The following is a 17,971-nucleotide window of genomic DNA, read 5'->3' as shown; positions in this document are numbered from 1 at the left end:
TCCCTCTAGACAGCCACACACAAAGGTAACTTAGGTGTGAGTTGATGGATCTTCCTTGGAAGATAGGATAGAGGAGCTAGGCACAACCTCACACTTACACATGAACAGGTTGTGTGTCCTGCCCACACACAAAGGGCTGCATACCCCCTGTAGTGAGTCTGGAGCCAGGGCAGGAAGGACCTCTGTGCACTTCAAAGCCTTCTTTGATGTCTTTCTCCACTTAAAAGGCACAACTGGGTATAAGTACTGGACCTCTAAAACCATTACTTTAGACTCTACTGGACCTGTGAAGATCTCTGCCAGAGGAAGAACTGCTGTGCTGCTACAAGGACTGCCACCCTGCTGGACTGCTTCTCTAGAAGAACTGCTTTTCAGCTGCATTGCCCTGAAGCCTGCTACCCTCTTCCCCACTGAGGAAGAACTGGACTACCTTATTTGAACCCAGGGTGATCTAAAAGGGCATGCTGACTTGCCTCCTGTTTTAAGACTCAGGGATATCAAAGTCTTACACCCTGCTCCTGTGTGTTCATTGGAAGTGGATATATCCTCTGCTGCATGAGCAGAATCAGCGCATCGCCGCTGTTGTGAGAAAAGAACCGGTGCATGGAACTTGGAACCAGCACATCGCTATTGGAACAGACTCATCAGAACCAACGCATCTAGACCAACCCATCACCGCCACCGCAGAGAGAAAAGATCAACACATTCCTTCGACTGAATGATGATACCAGAAGCATCGGCTTCTGAACTAACGCATCTCATTAGAACCAGCACTTTTTTAATCGTTGCGTGGAGAGAATAGGTGCATCACCTCAACTACGGAATCAACACCGACGCATCGCTTGGCTGCACCCTGCATCTCTCTGGTGCGGACTGAATCAAGGTACTTTTGTTCAGCTGGCCTTGCGTGGCTCCTGTGTCCTGTCCACGCTCCATTGCTGTTTGCATGTAATCTTCACTTTGCTCGGTACAGCGTGACCAGACAACACCATAGGCTCTTCGTGCTTCTAAGAGCTATTAACTTTTAATCTTTAAAAATTAATATCTTGACTTGTTGTTTTGGTCTTGTTTTATCTATAAAATGAAGCTATATTTTTCTAACCTGATGTGGAGTCTTTTTGTGGTTTTTCCCTGTCTTACTGTTTGAAGTGCTGCACAAATACTTTGCACATTGCCTCTTAAGTTAAACCTGACTGCTCTGTGCCAAGATAGCAGAGGGTGAGCACAGGTTAATTTAGGGTCAGTTTGTGACATACCTTGACCAGGATTGTGGCTCCTTCTTGGACAGGGTGCATGCCTCTGCCAACCAGAAACCCAATTATTAACACACAGACACTACGGTTTTCTAACTCACTGTCCGCTCTTTCCCATTGGAGACAAGTTTTGGCTTTTCTTCCATCACAGATCTCTGGAGCAGGATGTCACAGTTCAAGTTTAGTCTGACTCAGACCTTTGCATTCTCTTTGTGAGCCAATGAAGGGAAATCTGACACACTCTCTCACCTCTAAGTCTGTCGCTGTGCTCTACAATACATCACTTACCTTCCATCTTTCTTCGAACATTGTTTCTGAAATTTCCTCTCAACAATGGGTGCAGCAAAATATGACTTCTTTCCTAGTTCTCTATTCTTCAGGGACAAGAAGTGACATATTTTATTTTGCCCAATCGTTCATGGCTTCCACACCAGTGTTGCCACGGTCCTTTTTCCAATCCATCATGGTCAAGTAACTTCATGTATGTCACTTCCTACTTCTTAATCTCTCACCTCCTGTTTTCCCATATATATATCATCCGTGCCATGTGTAAAACTCTGGTAATTGAGGCAGCAGGTTTTTCCCTCCTGGTTACTTCTACTACTTGTTTCCATTTTTCCGTGCCCTTATGTCACTGATACTTGAAAAGAACCAGGAACAACAACTGGGATGAATGAGAACAGTATTTTCATAGGCAAAGGAAGAAGCAGCTTCATAGACAAGACCCTGACAGCAGCCCTTGGGAAACTGAATTCTCATGTATAAAGTAAGTATAAAAAGGTTTATAAAGCGCTCGAATACCATGTGGTGTCTTGGCGCTGTGGTGTGAATGACTTACAGGGGAGTAGATTACAGCTGAGCCTGGAATAGGTGATGCTTGAGAAATTTTCTGAAAAGGACATAGCTAGGTTGTAGTCGCAACTCGACAGGCAATTGGTTCCATAGTCTTGCTGCACAGATGGCGAAGGAGCGCCCGCCCCATCTGGCAAGATTGAATCTGGAGATACACATAAGACCAAGGTTGGCCGATCGCAGAGCACGGAGCGGAGTATAGGGAATGAACCGGTCAGTCCCATCATTTGCGCCCCTGCCAAAACGAGCCCGATGCACCAAACAAAGTGCCTTGAACTCGATTCTCTGTTGAACCGGGAGCCAGTGGAGGGAATTCCTTCCTGCAGAGGTAGAGCAACCCCTGGGTAGATTAAGAATAACCCAAACTGCGGCGTTCTGCAAAGATTGAAGCTTTCTGACCTGAAATTTGTCGGTGCCGAGAAACAGGGCATTACAGTAGTCCAGTCTGGACATAAAAAGAGCAGCCATCACAGTCTTCTGTAATGCCAGAGGTATATAAGGAAGAATCTTCCGCAGAGTCTTGAGCAGAAAGAAACAGGAGGACGTAAGGCTGTTGACCTGGGCTGACATATTCAGCTTTTGATCAAAAACCACCCCCAGATTCCTCACCTTAGTGACTGGAAGGGGGCATTGTCCGGCTGCCACAGGCCACCAGAAGGAGTTCCAAACCGATGGCCCCTTCCCAAACTCCATCACTTCTGTTTTTTCGGTGTTTATTTTAAAAAAACTCCGATGCATCCATGACATCACATCGGAGAGACAGGCATGGAATTTGGCCGCTATTTGTTCAGGATGCTCAACAGCCGATATCACTAGCTGTGAGTCATCGGCATAGGACACCAACGTGAAACCATGCTTCCTAACCAAGCTGGCCAGGGGTTTAACATAAATGTTAAATAAGGAGGGGGAAAGGGCTGAACCCTGGGGAACACCACAAGGTAGAGAGAAGCTGTCCGAATGTAGACCAGCCCAATTTAAGCGTTGGGTTCTGTTTTCCAGGAAGGAAGAGAGCAGAGTCAGGGCTCGGCCTACAATCCCCATCTCCTGGAGGCGCTGAATCAGCACCCTATGGTTCACAGTATCGAACGCAGCAGACAAATCAAGAAGGACGAGAATAGCTCGCCCCCCTTTGTCTACTGTCGCCCGAATCCCTTCAGCTGCAGTTAAGAGGGCAGACTCTGTGGAATGCCTAGGCCGAAAACCGTGCTGGGACCTATCCAGCAGGGTGTTTCCGTCCAGGTACCCCATCAGTTGTTGATTGATAGCCTTCTCAGCAACTTTAGCCATCAGAGGAAGGCCCGAGATGGGGCGATAGTTCTTAGGTTCTGAGGGGTCCAAGGAGGCCTTTTTGAGGAGGGGTTTAACACAGGCAGCCTTCCAGGCAGCTGGAAAGGTACCTGATGCTAGTACCTGATTAATTAGGATTGTAAGACATGGCACTATCCTATCCGCCACCAGATGAAAAATGTGCGGAGGGCATGGGTCAGAGGCGGCACCTGATTTTATGGAGCCTAATAGTGTCAGAACCTCATGGAATGTCTTATTATGCCTTATAGCCCGCCGTAGCGCGCTATACCGGCTATTAAAGGCCCGCTGTAGCGTTAAAGGCCCGAGCCGAAGGCGAGGGACTTTAACAAAAGCAGCGGGACTTTAATAGCGGTATAGCCCTGCTACGAAGGGCTATAAGGCTATTAGAACATTCTGCCACAAGAGGGCAGAATGTTCTAACAAATTAAACAAAGGCTTCTCGAAGCTCGAGGGGATTTAAATCCCCTCGAGCTTCGAGAGGCTTTTGTAAGACATTGGAATGTTGCTCTGCGGGCCTTTACCGGCCCGTAGAAGCACGGAGCACTCCATTGTCTACAATGGAGTGCTCCACATTCCAATGTTATAAAATGTCTTAATAATCACATTTCAAAATAACATTTCAAAAGCAGAACAGCATTTAAAGACATACACAGAACCTAGCACAGTTACTCCCTATGGATACCTATAATGCAATACTAAATTTGACTAATCACAATTTGCACTATCAATAATAATGAGAAGAACATCAACAATGACGATAATGGCAGCTAAATATGCATTTGAAGAATATTGTTAATGTTACACTGATGGTACACTAAGAACGTTAACAGACTTTTACATCTCATAATCCTTTACCCATGTAGGACTTCTCCTAATTCTTTTTCTGCACTCTTCTACATTCTCAGCCATCTCCTCCTTCATTCCTTGTACCCCATCTCTTCCATTACACAAAGCCAACCTTGAGAAAATCAATTTTTTAACATTTTCCAAAATTACTGTATGCCAAAAACTATTTTGACCCTCTTAGGACCAGAATAATTTCACTTTCCTTTACCTATCCATCCTTCCAATTTGACCCAAACTACATCCCCACCCAAACATACGTTCAAAACCACACATCCTCTCACTATGCATCTCTTTGTTTATGCTTCACATTGTTGAGGTATAAATTAAAATCACTTTCGACCACGCCACTTTCCCCATTTACGCTGAACATACCATTGTAGTTGAAATTCGTCCACGCAGCAGCACAGTGACTTCCCTGTCACAGAATGTGGAATAGTTCTGTAACTCTACAACATTATTTTAATTCCTCAATTTTAAACTTCCTTTTTCAGCTAGCTGTAGGCAATAGGCAATTGTGCAACACTATTACATCTCTCCCCTGCAGCATTTTGTCTGGGAAGATATAAAGCTGTCCTGTGATGAGTTACCCCACAACTTTTCAAGAAATCCTACATAGCTTCAGATACAAACTGAGGACCATTGTCCATAACACTTTCCTGGGAAATTTTCTCTCATGAAAATGTTGTCAAGAAAAGCATCTAGAGTTTTCGCCTCATTTTCTATTTTGCCATCTGGCCATTTTGAGAAATAATCTACTAAAACAACAGCAAATATAGCAAATTAACCTCTCACATCTCCATAGCCCACACTAAACCAACTTTCTTCCATGGTCCTTCCAGAAATTTGACAGGCACAATCAGGAATTCTCTCACTTCCAGAGATATGTCTCCATGCATGGAACTGACATAATCTCTAACACATGTTTCCAACCCACATTCCATGTTGGGTGACCAAAAATCCAGACAACGTTTCCATTTAATGGCAGATATGCCACCATGACGAACATGAAATAATTCCATCACTCTTTGCCACAGTCAATCTGGCACAACCAATTTATCTGCTCTAAACGCTACATTATTAGTTATAGATAATTCTGGCCCGACTAATTTATATTTCCCAACCAAATTATCCATCACTAACAGGCACATGCATCAAAGTGACTTTTAAGGAATCGCAAATAAAGACCCTTCCTGCAAAGAAGCGCTGTTCCTGTGTTGTTGCTCTCTGGCCACTTTGCCACGCCTCGCGGCCCCCGCTTCGCGGGGGCCGCTCGTAGGCTTAGACTCTCTCTGGGGAACATCCTTTCTGCCTCCCTTCATGTGCTTTGAGCACCAACGCGCCCCTTGCAAGCTGTCATTTGGTCAACAGGGGTAGAGGCGGGACTGCGAGGACCAGCATTCCTAGCGGCGTGGATCGGCCGCAGCTGGTCCTCTTCCCGCCCCCTCCTCTTGTTTTTTCCTTCATAGCTTTTGTGGACAACGCGCACGCGGGACGCGCGCGGGGCAACGGCCGGGGCGAAGACCGGGCAAAGAGCGGGCCGTTTGAGGCCGTTCGAGTACGGCAGAGTCCGGCCCAGGCCCACTCCCTCTGGACGTTCTGAAGACCACCCAAAAATGCCATTAAGATCAGGGAAGGTACGTACTGTACAAATTAATACATCTAATGGCGTCGTTTCTGGCCCCTTGGACGCTTTTATCACCCGGGCAACTGGCATCTTAGAAAAGGAAATTGCCATGGTTGAGAAAAGGCTCTCAATAGATCTGATTAGTGGAAAACGATCCTCGCTGGGGGCTTTAGCTACATCTGTCTCCCCTGTACCATCTGTACCCCATGCTGCCTTTAATTGTGTCCATACAATCTCCACGGACGCAATAGTTCATATAGAAAATATTGGGGATAGCCTGTCCACAAGAGACAAAATAATGGAAAAAAGGCTTAGTATTAACGACTCTAAAGATACGCAGGAGATTGGGATGGAGGATAATGTCTCTGTGATTAATGAGGAGCAGGATTTTAGTCAATTATCCGGAACTCCTCTTCTTAATCAATCCAATATCTCTAATCCTGTTGTAAAGGCTAATTCACCTATATCCAACTCTGCCCCCAATACTAAAAAGAGAAAACGGGATTCTAGAATGTCAGGGGAAAGAAATATGACATCCAATAAAGCAAATACAGTTCAAGGGGAATGGCGCCAGGGGCCCGAGCCCCAATTAAGCTTTCTAAAACCTTCGGTGCCTAACAATAATAATATGCTATGCCCCTCACTTTTGGCTTTGGGTTCCTCCACCACATGTCCCATGTGCCTCAATAGTGATGAGGCTCTGCTGGCAAAAATGGAGGCCATGTTTAAAACACTACTTTTACCAGTCTTGGAGCAGACTAGGCTCATGACCTCAAAGATCGATAGTATGGAGGGTCTGATCCAATCAAACCACGCGATGCTGCAAGCATTGTGTGGCTTAAATAATAAGGGCACTGTTAATGTACCAGCACCAAGTAAGGCACCTAATAAGATTACTAGTAAAAATATGGAAAACGGCAAAAATTCCCTCAATAAAATGACAGGAATAAATAACACCATAGCTAAAGGGGGTCAAAAAACCAATACCTCTTCTACCATCTCTTTTAAACCAGGTGTTAGTTCTCAGACTCAGACATTAAAGCCCCAAACGAAAATAGAGGCTAAACAAAATATGGTTGGGCGTCAACACATGGGTCCTCAAATACAATCTAATATAAATTGTCCTTCACCAATCTCTTCAAGAACTCAAAATATTGCTTCTACCAGTCGCAGGGAGGGGGGGCGTAAAAGGCCGAACATCCCCAGTGTTGATCTTCCACCTGAAGCGGCTCTACACACCATCGTCTTGACAGGCGTAGCACCATTAAAACCAGGATTTAGGGAATCATATGGTGACCTTCGTAATAAAGTCACCTTTTGGCTGAACAAAAATCGTCCGCTACCCCCCTCCACTCCTACAGAGATATTGTATGTGAGGAGAGTTGATTGGGTGGGGCCTGAGGCTAAAGATCTAGAAGGAGACTGTATCCTTATATCGTTCAAAGACTCATGGGTAGTAGATGCTATTAAACGAGTACCCAGATTTGCAAGGCAGGGGGATGTACAAACATTAGATTTATCCTACTTCTACCCGCGCAGGCATATACCCTTCCAATCTTATCCTCTGTTCCGTAAAGGTCCTGCTGCAAGACATCCCATGGCATTGACCCCGATTGACTGCCAGCGCCCCTTTCTCTTTAATCATTTTGGCCCCCTTTCTGATTTGGAAGCTATAGATTGACTTAACAAACCCTTTAGCGAGTCTCCGACTGGTAGTGTGATAGCCCAAGTCCCCAGTGATTATAATGTGGTATGCCTAATTCTACCGACCAATCTAGTTGACGGGGAGGGAGGCCGAACATATCTGCCAAACAGCCCTAGACCACACGTAGTTATCCAGGGGTCCCAGATCGAGGAGAAAATCATTGCCCCGGTAGACTGTGTTGAGCATCTAGTGGATAATGATAGTACAGGGGCTGCTCATGGATCTGTACAGCACTTACACTATTTGTTGCCAGGCAATTTGAATGACCATCTAAAAATTTTGTCCTGGAATATAGCGGGTATTAAGGCACGCCTTGTGTCTGCGGATTGGTCAAGTTTTATGGACAACTACGATATTATCCTGCTGCAGGAAACATGGGCAACGGAACCTGTCCATAAGCTGGGCTATTCTAACTTTTTCAAACCCGCAATTAAAGGAGGTAAAGGGCGGGCCGCAGGTGGCCTGTTAATCTGGGTGAAACATTCCCTGGGCTTTTATCCAACAGAGTTCCCAGTGGAGAATCAGGATCTGTTATCCATTGTTTTGAACAAAGGGAACAAGCAAGCTATGAATATCATTAACATCTATGTTAGAGGCCTTTCTGGCGGTCGATGCCCACCCCTGTTGAACCTTGTTGATCACATGATAACGAAAATGGTCGGAGGTATTACTACCATCATTGCTGGGGACCTAAATTGTACTATAGAACCTGTGCTAGATATGGGAGACACATGGACTATGGCAGATGATTCTGCTTGGGGTATTCCAGACTTACAAGTGGAGAAGATGGCTAAAGCTACAGAGGCTGCAGTGTCTTGGACGGCCTTTTGCTTACAAAATGGGTTTAGGGCATGTAATGGCCGCTCTGCCTCTGATGCGAAGGGAAAAAGCACTTTTGATAATGGCCATAGGCAAAGCTGCATTGATTATATTTTACTGGACATGGAGCATTGGGCTCTCTTAATTGACATGGTAGTTTTAGAGCGCCCGGAAAGCGATCATAACCCACTGTCCCTATCGATGAAGACACCGGATTTAAGTAGAAGGGAGGAACCATCTGCAACTTATACAGGGGATGTCCTACTTACTAATGATAGGAGGAGATTGAAGTGGTCACAGGTTATAGAAGATGAATGCTTATTAAATAATATTAATGCTGTAGTAGGAAATGCACTCAATGAAATGTTGCAAATAGATATGTCGGGGGTGGAGATTGGAGCTGCAAATAGTGTGATGGGTGTTCATATTAAGTGCTTTGACAGCTTAAAATCAATGCTATCCAAACCATATAGGAAAGTTGTTACTAAAACTAATCCCTTGCCCCAAAAATGGTATAACAAGGACTGTAGAGAGGCACATACAGCTCTCATCTCTGCCATTAAATTTCGGGACATGGTCAAAGTGAGAACTGCTAGACTCCATTACAAAAAAACCCTTAGCAAAGCCAAAAGGGAGTGGGAGGATGAGTTCTGGTCAGATCTTTTAGAGGCATCATCCTCTAATAACCAGAAAAGGTTTTGGGAGTTGGTTAAATGGGGCAAAAACATTGACTCTTCCACACCCGGAAATAATGTGCCACTCGAGGATTGGGTATCATTTTACTCGGCCCAATTTAGAGCTGGGGACGATGATACTTCAAATCCCTCAGGCAATCCATTCACGCAGACCCCAGAAAGCGGGAAACTCATTTTTACGGTTGCTGAGGTTGAGTTGGCATTGGCACTTACTCTCCGAGGCAAAGCCCCAGGTATGGACCTAATCCCGGCGGATCTTTTTAAATCTAATCCCACTTTGTGGCTTCCGTATATCACTAGAATAGCTAATACTCTGGCACTTGGAGCTACAGTCCCGAAATCCTGGAAAGGGGTAGAAATAGTTCCAGTCTATAAAAAGGGTGATAAATCTATTCCAGCAAACTACCGCCCTATCAGTTTAATCGACTCGATCCAAAAGATAGTGGCGCGTATGGTTTTGGGAAGGGTCCTAGGTTGGATAGAAATGGAGAACATCCTGTCCCCCATGCAGGTGGGCTTCAGATCGGGAATGAGCACCATAGATCAGGTTTTTAGATTCTGCCTGATCTATTGGAAGGAGGTTTGGTTAGGTGGTGGTAACATCTATGCTGCATTCATTGATCTGAAGTCCGCCTTCGATCTGGTGCCCAGGAACAGGTTGTGGGGTGTGCTGGTAACCTTGGGATGCCCACCCGAATTATTGGACCTTATCATAAGACTCCACGAGGACAACTTTGCGAGGGTGAGGTGGGGGGGTCAGGGACAAGTCACAGAAACTTTCCCCGTAACCCGAGGCGTCCGCCAAGGGTGTGTCCTGGCCCCTACCCTGTTTCTTCTTTTTATCAACCAAGTTGTTAAATTTTTCTTGGATACTCCCACTGATGCCCCAATGTTGGCAGGGATGAGGTTCCCGCTACTCATCTTTGCAGATGACACTCTAATCCTCTCTAAAACACGCAGCGGATTACAGCGGGCTTTGGACCGCTTTGAGGAGTTTTGTGCCATCAACCACCTGGTAGTCAACGTGGGGAAAACAAAATTTATGGTCTTTACAAAAAACCACCCAGTCCGAAGTTCAGTGAAGATGAATGGAGTAAACCTTGAACAGGTTGATACCATGACCTATCTAGGGGTCACCCTTGATAGTCGTCTGAGATGGAAGGATCAGATCAATATGCAACAACTCAAACTTGCCAGGCTTACTGGCTGTCTCGTTAAAGAGCAGAAGGAATCAATCACTAGACGGGTCCTGCCGGCCCTTAAGATCTATGATGTTAAAATTTCTACAGCCATCTTATATGGCGCAGATCTATGGGGTCATATGGACTTGTCTAATCTGTATAAAACTCAATGTAGATTCCTCCGAAATCTAGTGGGCCTTCCACAGTCTACACCCTCGCTCCCTCTCTGCTTAGATCTCGGCACCGCCCCCATAAATGAAATGGCAAGATTTAGGTTAGTGGCAATGTGGAGACGAATATGGACATCCCCAGACTTATTCCTTTTTGCAAAGGAATTGTCAGAAGTTAGGTCCATCAGGGGTTCAGGGAAAATACCATGGCTCATTGCTGTAAAAACAATTCTGATAGACATGGGCTTGGAACATCTTTGGTCATCCCCACAATCTAATCCCTTCCCACCTAAAGATGAATTCAAATCTCTATATTGGGCCACTACCCGCCTAAAAAGAGTGATGCTGTCCAATAAAAATGACCTCACCGGCAGGTTTCTAACATTCAAAATTGACCTATTGAGAGAGCCATACTGGGATGTTATTTCCCGACCGCTAGATAAGAAACTGTACCATCAGTTTAGAGTGGGCGCTTTGCCATTAAACATCTTTCTGAACAAATGGTCCACAGGGATATCACCTTATTGTATGTGCTGCTTAGGTCATATTGAGTCAGAAGGTCACTTCCTTTTTGCCTGTCCTAGGTATGGAGCACCTCGGAAAAAATGGTTAAAACCTCTGTTCCAAAATTTACCATATAAAACAGTAATGGAAGCTATACAGGTGCTCAGGACTAACACCTCAGAGGTTTTTGTGGTAGCCTTGGCAAAGTACTTGGGCTGGGCTTGGCTCCTTAGGTTAAAAAAGCGCTCGTCTTAGCGCTAAGTGCAAAAGTTGTTCTGCTATTTGCCATAATCTGTTTAGTTTAAGTATGCACCTGCTAAACCACCCTACGACCCTACGACTATGTCTTATTAACTGCATTCATTGTTCGCAATCTAGAATTGTAATCCTAATTTTTTTAATATTTTTTTTTTTTTGCTTTTCTGTATTTTTGTGAGTGTCTAAATAATAATTATGTTTATTGATTCCCTTTGGATATTTTAAATGAACCAGTTATATATTTTTTTTTTTTTTTTTTTTAATATGTCTTTTATGATTGCTAATAATCGAAATAAAGACTTTGAAACCTGAACCTGACTCGCAAAATGCGATGCACCAAAAAAATTGCGAGAAATTAAAGAATCGCAAATAATCGCTAATATAATAGCGATTCCGGCAATTGCGAACTCGCTAATAGCGATTTCGCTAATAGCGAAATCGCAATTACCGAAGTCGCCTTTTGATGCATCTTGATGACATCAGAACCAGGAAGTGAGCAGCTCCAGCCTCATTTTCAGTGCACAGTCTCAGGGAGAGGAGGGAGCTGGCTCTGGGAGCTGAACAGGAGTGGGAGAGAGACATTACAAACACCTTGAAGCTCAACTAAATGGAAGCCTCACAAACAGCAGAGGAGAGCCAAACAGGCAGGAAGCGGAAAATAAAGTTTTCTGAAAAAGAAATTCACACCCTCATTGAGGTAGTAGTCCACAGCCATGATAAGCTGTTTGGAAAATTATCCCTAAAAGTGGCAGAGCAGGAGAAAAGAAAAATCTGGCTCCGGATCCAAAACAGGGTCAATGCCATTGAGGTGACACACCGCACCATCGAAGAACTGAAAAAACGATGGTACGACTTGCGCAGTCGGGCTAAGGTGCGCAATGCTGACCGGCTCAAGGAGGCAAAGAAGACAGGAGGGGGAACACCAACAGAGACTGGGAACACTCCCATGGAGGACTTGGTCGAATCCACCATCCAGCCAGAAGCTGTTGTTGGTGTGACCCAGCTTGACACGTCAGGAGCAGGAAGCACATCTGAAGGTAAGATGAATGCATGTTACCATTGTCCTAAAATGTAAAGGTGGAACATGACCTCAGTACAGCCCAAGTGCACACTTTGAACATCCACTACACAAGGTATTCATAAAGGGAGGTGCATTATGGGAGATGTAGTCAGGTGAAACAGTCACAATGACAAACACACAAATCTGAGATAAAAAACTCTAAATAGTGTAATATATTATCAATTTAATAACAAAACAAAAATTATTTTCATGTGACATGACATCACAGACATTAATTAATGCAATTTTGCACTGTTTCACCTCACAGATGCACAACGTGTAGAAGCCGAGGATAGTGATTCCCACGACATGCAGGACACCAGCGCAGGTGAACACATGGACACACCCGTGTTGGAAAAAAATCCATCCCGTGCCCCAAACTCACGCAGGGCACCTGTCCCACCACTGGTCACCATGGATTCTGATGATGAGGCTGATGCAACACCAGGTGCCAGCCATGGCCAGGCCACTCCCATCCCAATACCCCAAACACAGGTCCACAGAAGCAACGTCAGAGTCCGGCGTAGAAGAGGAAGAGCACTGAGAACACAGCAGGAGGAGCAAACAAATGATGTCTGGGGTGGTCTTGAGGGACAGATGCTCCGTATGCAGCGCCTGCAGACAAAAAACACACGTGCAGTACAATTCCAAATTGGCAAAATGGCAAGCAACATTGCAGTACTGTCCGATAGTGTGCAGCAACTGACCAAGGTCATGCAGGAGGGACATGTATCCCACCAAAACCACCATCGCGAACTAATGCGTCACCTCAAAATGTTTACCAAATCTAAAAATAGGCTGGCCACAACAACTGCACTGCTGGCACGTAGGTCTGTGACCATGCAAACAGAAATGTGCCATTGGAGCGGGGATGTGGCTAAAGCACTGGACCAGGTGACCAATGCAGTAGAATTCCTTAATGCTTCCACAATTGCGGCCAACATTTCCACGCCGGAACAGGGTAGTGAGGGTGCCTCAAGCCTAAGTAGTTTGGCAATGCCAGTCGACACTGCAAGAAGACGCAACACACGCAGCAGTACCCCCTCCGCTTCCAACATTAGGGATGACCAAGCTGGCTCTGACAGGCGTCTGGGTGTTCGTGGAAGAAAGCGATAGACTGCCATGTAGAATTACATTCCACTATGGTGACGTAACCATTGTTGGGATCTGACCTTTTACTGACTTACAAGTAAATTTTCTTTAGCAAACCAATTATGTCCATTACACTGGTCACATTAAAAGTGTGCTTCAACACTCATGTCATTCTTATTGAAATAAAGATTACTTTGATTGCAATATAAAGTTTCTGTGTCATCATTACTCACCTCAGAAATAATTTAGTGTGATGTCCAATCTCCTCCTGCGCCCTTCTGCTGCGCTTGCCCCTTGTGCTGCACGGTGGTGTGGCACTTGCTGGTTCCCAACCTCCGATTCGCTGTCAGACACCTCGATTTCCATTCCTCCCTTTGTCGCAATATTGTGCAGCATGGCACATGCTGCTACTATCTTGCAGCATTGTTCAGGGTTGTACTGAAGTGCTCCACCGGTCTTCTGGAGACATCTGAATCGGCTCTTCAGCAGCCCAAATGTGCACTCTATGATGTTCCTTGTTGAAATATGTGCTGCCTTGTACCTCTGTTGATCGGCAGATGTGGGATTGAGGTAAGGCGTCATGAGGTAATTACACAAGGCGTATGCGCTGTCACCTACATGTATGGAAGCAAAGGGTCAGTGGCAGTTTGACATTAACATACGTACAATGACTGTGAGAAACAATTACACATATTTACCAAGCAGATGTCCCTCTCCAAATTCTCCCCTGACAAGACGGGTGTGTATGCCACTTTGCCTGAATATATAAGAATCATGTGCACTCCCGGGAAATTGCGCAACTATGTCAGTTATTATGTTTTTGGCATTGCAAACAACCTGAATATTGAGGGAATAGTAACATTTCCTATTTCTATATAAATATTCCTGTGCTGCAGGGGGACATATTGCCATGTGGGTGCAATCAATACAACCCAAAACATGTGGGAAGCGAGCTATCTGGTAGAAGACCCGATCACGGCCATCATGGCATCAAGGAATGCTTTGAATATTCTTGAAAGTGCGCTTTGTGACACACCTCCCGCTACAGCAATGACCCCCTGAAAACTGCCTGACGCCAGAAGGTGTAGGCAACATAGGACCTGCACATGCGTTGGGATTGCATTGGTCCTACGTGTCTGTTGTTGCAGAATGGGATCCAATTCATTGATTAGATCATGTATCATTGCTGCATTGAGCCTATACTTATCGTATATCTCATCCTCTTGCTGTCCTAGCAAAGTTATGTGGACTCTGAAAATGCGCTCATTTATTCGCCTCCATCTGTGTCCAGCAGCCTGCAGCCTCATCCTCCTCGCCATCAGGTAAATCCCTGCCATTGTGAAATGTGCTAGCTCATTCTGGGTGTGTTTAAATAGGTTTTAGTTGATTTTCAGCTGTATCTGATTTGCACTCATGATTACCCCCAGGTTGTGATCCTTCTTATTTTGCTCTCGCAAAATTGCGATTTTCTGGTAAATCGCAGTTTGCGATTTTTCATGCATATTATTTGCGATTCTTTATTTGCGAATTGCTATTTGGGAGACGCAAATACCGAATCGCAATGTGATTCGCAGAATGTTTAGCGATTCTCTATATTTGCGAAAACCTGTGTTTTCACAAATATACAGTTGATGCATTGCTACACCGTCTTTTGCGATCGCAAACGGCCAATTTTTGCGATTCGCACCGTTTACGATCGCAAAAAGGTTTGATGCATGTGCCTGTAAATCCTTTGTCCAATCCGTTGAAACATGCTCCTTAACTCACACTAAAATGTAATCCTCATTTATGCTTTGCTTCTACTCTTCTTCCGCTACAACTTCTTTAGACACTCCTCAACATTAGCTGCTAACCAGTGCTCATCTTGCTGCTGGTCACTAGTTAATGGATGGCCTGGACAAACAATCTCCTGTTATTTTGTCATGCCAGGAAAATATTTCACCTCAAATAAACATTTTTGCAGTCTTTGAATTCACTACCCGCCCTTTAGTTGTGAAAATCTAAACAAGTGGTTTGTGATCTGTAGGTAAATCAAAATGTAGCCTCCAAAGGTAGTTCTAAAAATGTTGATGTCTACCACTAGGAAGCCAGTGCTTCTTTCTCAATTACTAAATATACCCTTCTGCTCCAGTGAAGGTTTGCAAAGCAAATGCTATTATCCTTTCATTATTGTGTTTCAGCTGCATTAGGATGGTGCCTAATCCATATGCACTGGTGTTGGTTATCACAATTGTTTTATTCAGGGGATCAAAAGGCTTCAATATGGAAGCTGTGGTTATCTACCTCTTCACGTCAAGCAACGATTTTTTTACACTCTCCTGACCATTCATATATAACCCCTTTTTTCAATAACTTCCTCATATACTTCATAGGAGCTATAAACTTTGCGTAATACTCAGCGAGAACTAAAAATGACCTCTACTATTCCTTGTTAGCATGACTCAGAGCATTCTTTATAGCCTCTAATAATTTCAACCTAGACATGATTTCTTCTTCTCCCACAACATGCCCAAGATACTTTTCAGGTACCACAAACCTCCACTTTCCAACTCCTCTTGTCATACCAGACTCCCTCAATTGAGCTAATATTTGCCGCAATAACTCATCATTTTATAACTTATTCTTGAAACAAACCAGAATGTCATACTGGAATACAAATACCTGTTTAATGCCCGACAGTAACTTCTGCATAGAAGGCTGAGGCTAATCCAAATGCCATTCTCAAATATTTCTATGCACCCTCAGGCAGTGCAAAATATGTCAAATGCCTGGAATCCAGAGGTAGCTATCTGAAAGCTCTATATTAAAAAACACTGTACCTTACACTAAGGTACTCAATGTGTCATTGAAATTTGGCAACAGATATCAGTGTAGCCAAATGCAACTATTAAAAACACTAAAACGTATGTTCATGGGTATCTTGCCATCAGATTGTTGAGCACAGACATTTGGACTCAAGCAGGAGACTTCTATGGGTTCTATCACACCTCTTCTCATAATTTATTTAGCTCTGTCTTCAAAGCAACTTTCAGTGACAAAGTTACCCCCCACCTTGTATACTTTAGGCATGAATCCCTGTTTCAATATTATCAAGGGGAAAGCCCCTTCAATTTTCACAATTTGCCACAAAACAATTCTGAAAATTCTGCTTTTCACCAGTCATCCTCAGATATTTCCATCACTACAACTTGCTCTGGATGATTGGTGTCTATAAATATGCCCAGCCCTTTCTGTTCTCTCAAACCTAACAATAATCTCCCCTTACACCACATACACTCTTCTATGGACCACTCTTCTCTTAAATATTATATTAGTTTCAAAACAACCTAAAATGGGTAATTTCACTCCATGGTATGCAACAGGGCAAACATCCCTTTTTCCTAACACCACATTTTTAAACACTTTCAATGTCTTCAATGTCTTCCACACAATTTGAGTCCACCCACATTTCCATATTCACTTCATGAACAGTTATGGTACATCTATGTTGATTGAAATGTTCCACCACATTCAATATATTATAATCAGTCCTATCACCTATGCAGACAATTTTCTCTAAAGTGGTGGAACAATTGTGGTGTACAACATGAACTTCATCTATCTCACTACACTAAATTTGTTATTATTGTTGTTGTTGTTGTTGTTTTCACTTGCCTTGCATACACTTGAGAAATGCCCCAATTTTTGGCATCAATAACATCTTGCTTTACTTGTTGTACAATACACAGAAGAAGCAAGATGTTTGACAGTTCCACACCTATACTAGGGGCTTTTTACCTTAACATCATCTTCTCTGGAAACACTAGTGCCTTTAGTTCGGCCTTTACTGTTTAGGACATTTACATCCCCTGCTAAATTACCAACTTTGTTCCCCTCACATGAAGCGCTGCTTGATTTACATTTAGATAAGCTGAGGTATCATTCTATTTGCAATATATATATATATATATATATATATATATATATATATATATATATATATATATATATATATATATATATATATATATATATATATATAAATATATATATATATATATATATATATCTATCAAAGCTCCAAAGTTGCCCACGTGACGGGAGCGCACTCGGGGAACAGCTAATGCTATGTAGATGCTGCCAGTTCAGGAGATACAGCCTGACGCGTTTCGAGTAAAATCTCTTTTTCAAAGGCTTGTTCGTCTGCTTGACACGACATTGTAAGCCACACCTTTAAATACATTCAGCTGCCTTCTGATAGGCTGTTGCTCATGTGAGCTTTTTCTAGCTTTTCCCACAGAATTGTGGTCATTGAAGTGTGGCATGCTTTAACCCAGATGGGTGTCGGAAATGCAGAGTCACCAATGTTCGCCCTGGATGGGCCTCGTGGACCGGTGCATCAGAATTTCAGCGCTGGTCTCCTCGAATAGCTGGGAAGATTCCCAGCCATCGTCCCGCTTCTGATCCAGCGGTGGTGCGCTCCCCGCGGCAAGGCCCGCCGCGTATAGATCAAAGCTCCAAAGTTGCCCACGTGGCGGGAGCGCACTCGGGGAACAGCTAATGCTATGTAGATGCTGCCAGTTCAGGAGATACAGCCTGACGCGTTTCGAGTAAAATCTCTTTTT

Source organism: Triturus cristatus, chromosome 11 (assembly GCF_964204655.1).
Source record: "Triturus cristatus chromosome 11, aTriCri1.1, whole genome shotgun sequence".
Classification (NCBI taxonomy): Eukaryota; Metazoa; Chordata; class Amphibia; order Caudata; family Salamandridae; genus Triturus; species Triturus cristatus.
The sequence above is the reverse complement of the archived record's forward strand: the minus strand, read 5'-3'. Positions refer to the sequence as shown.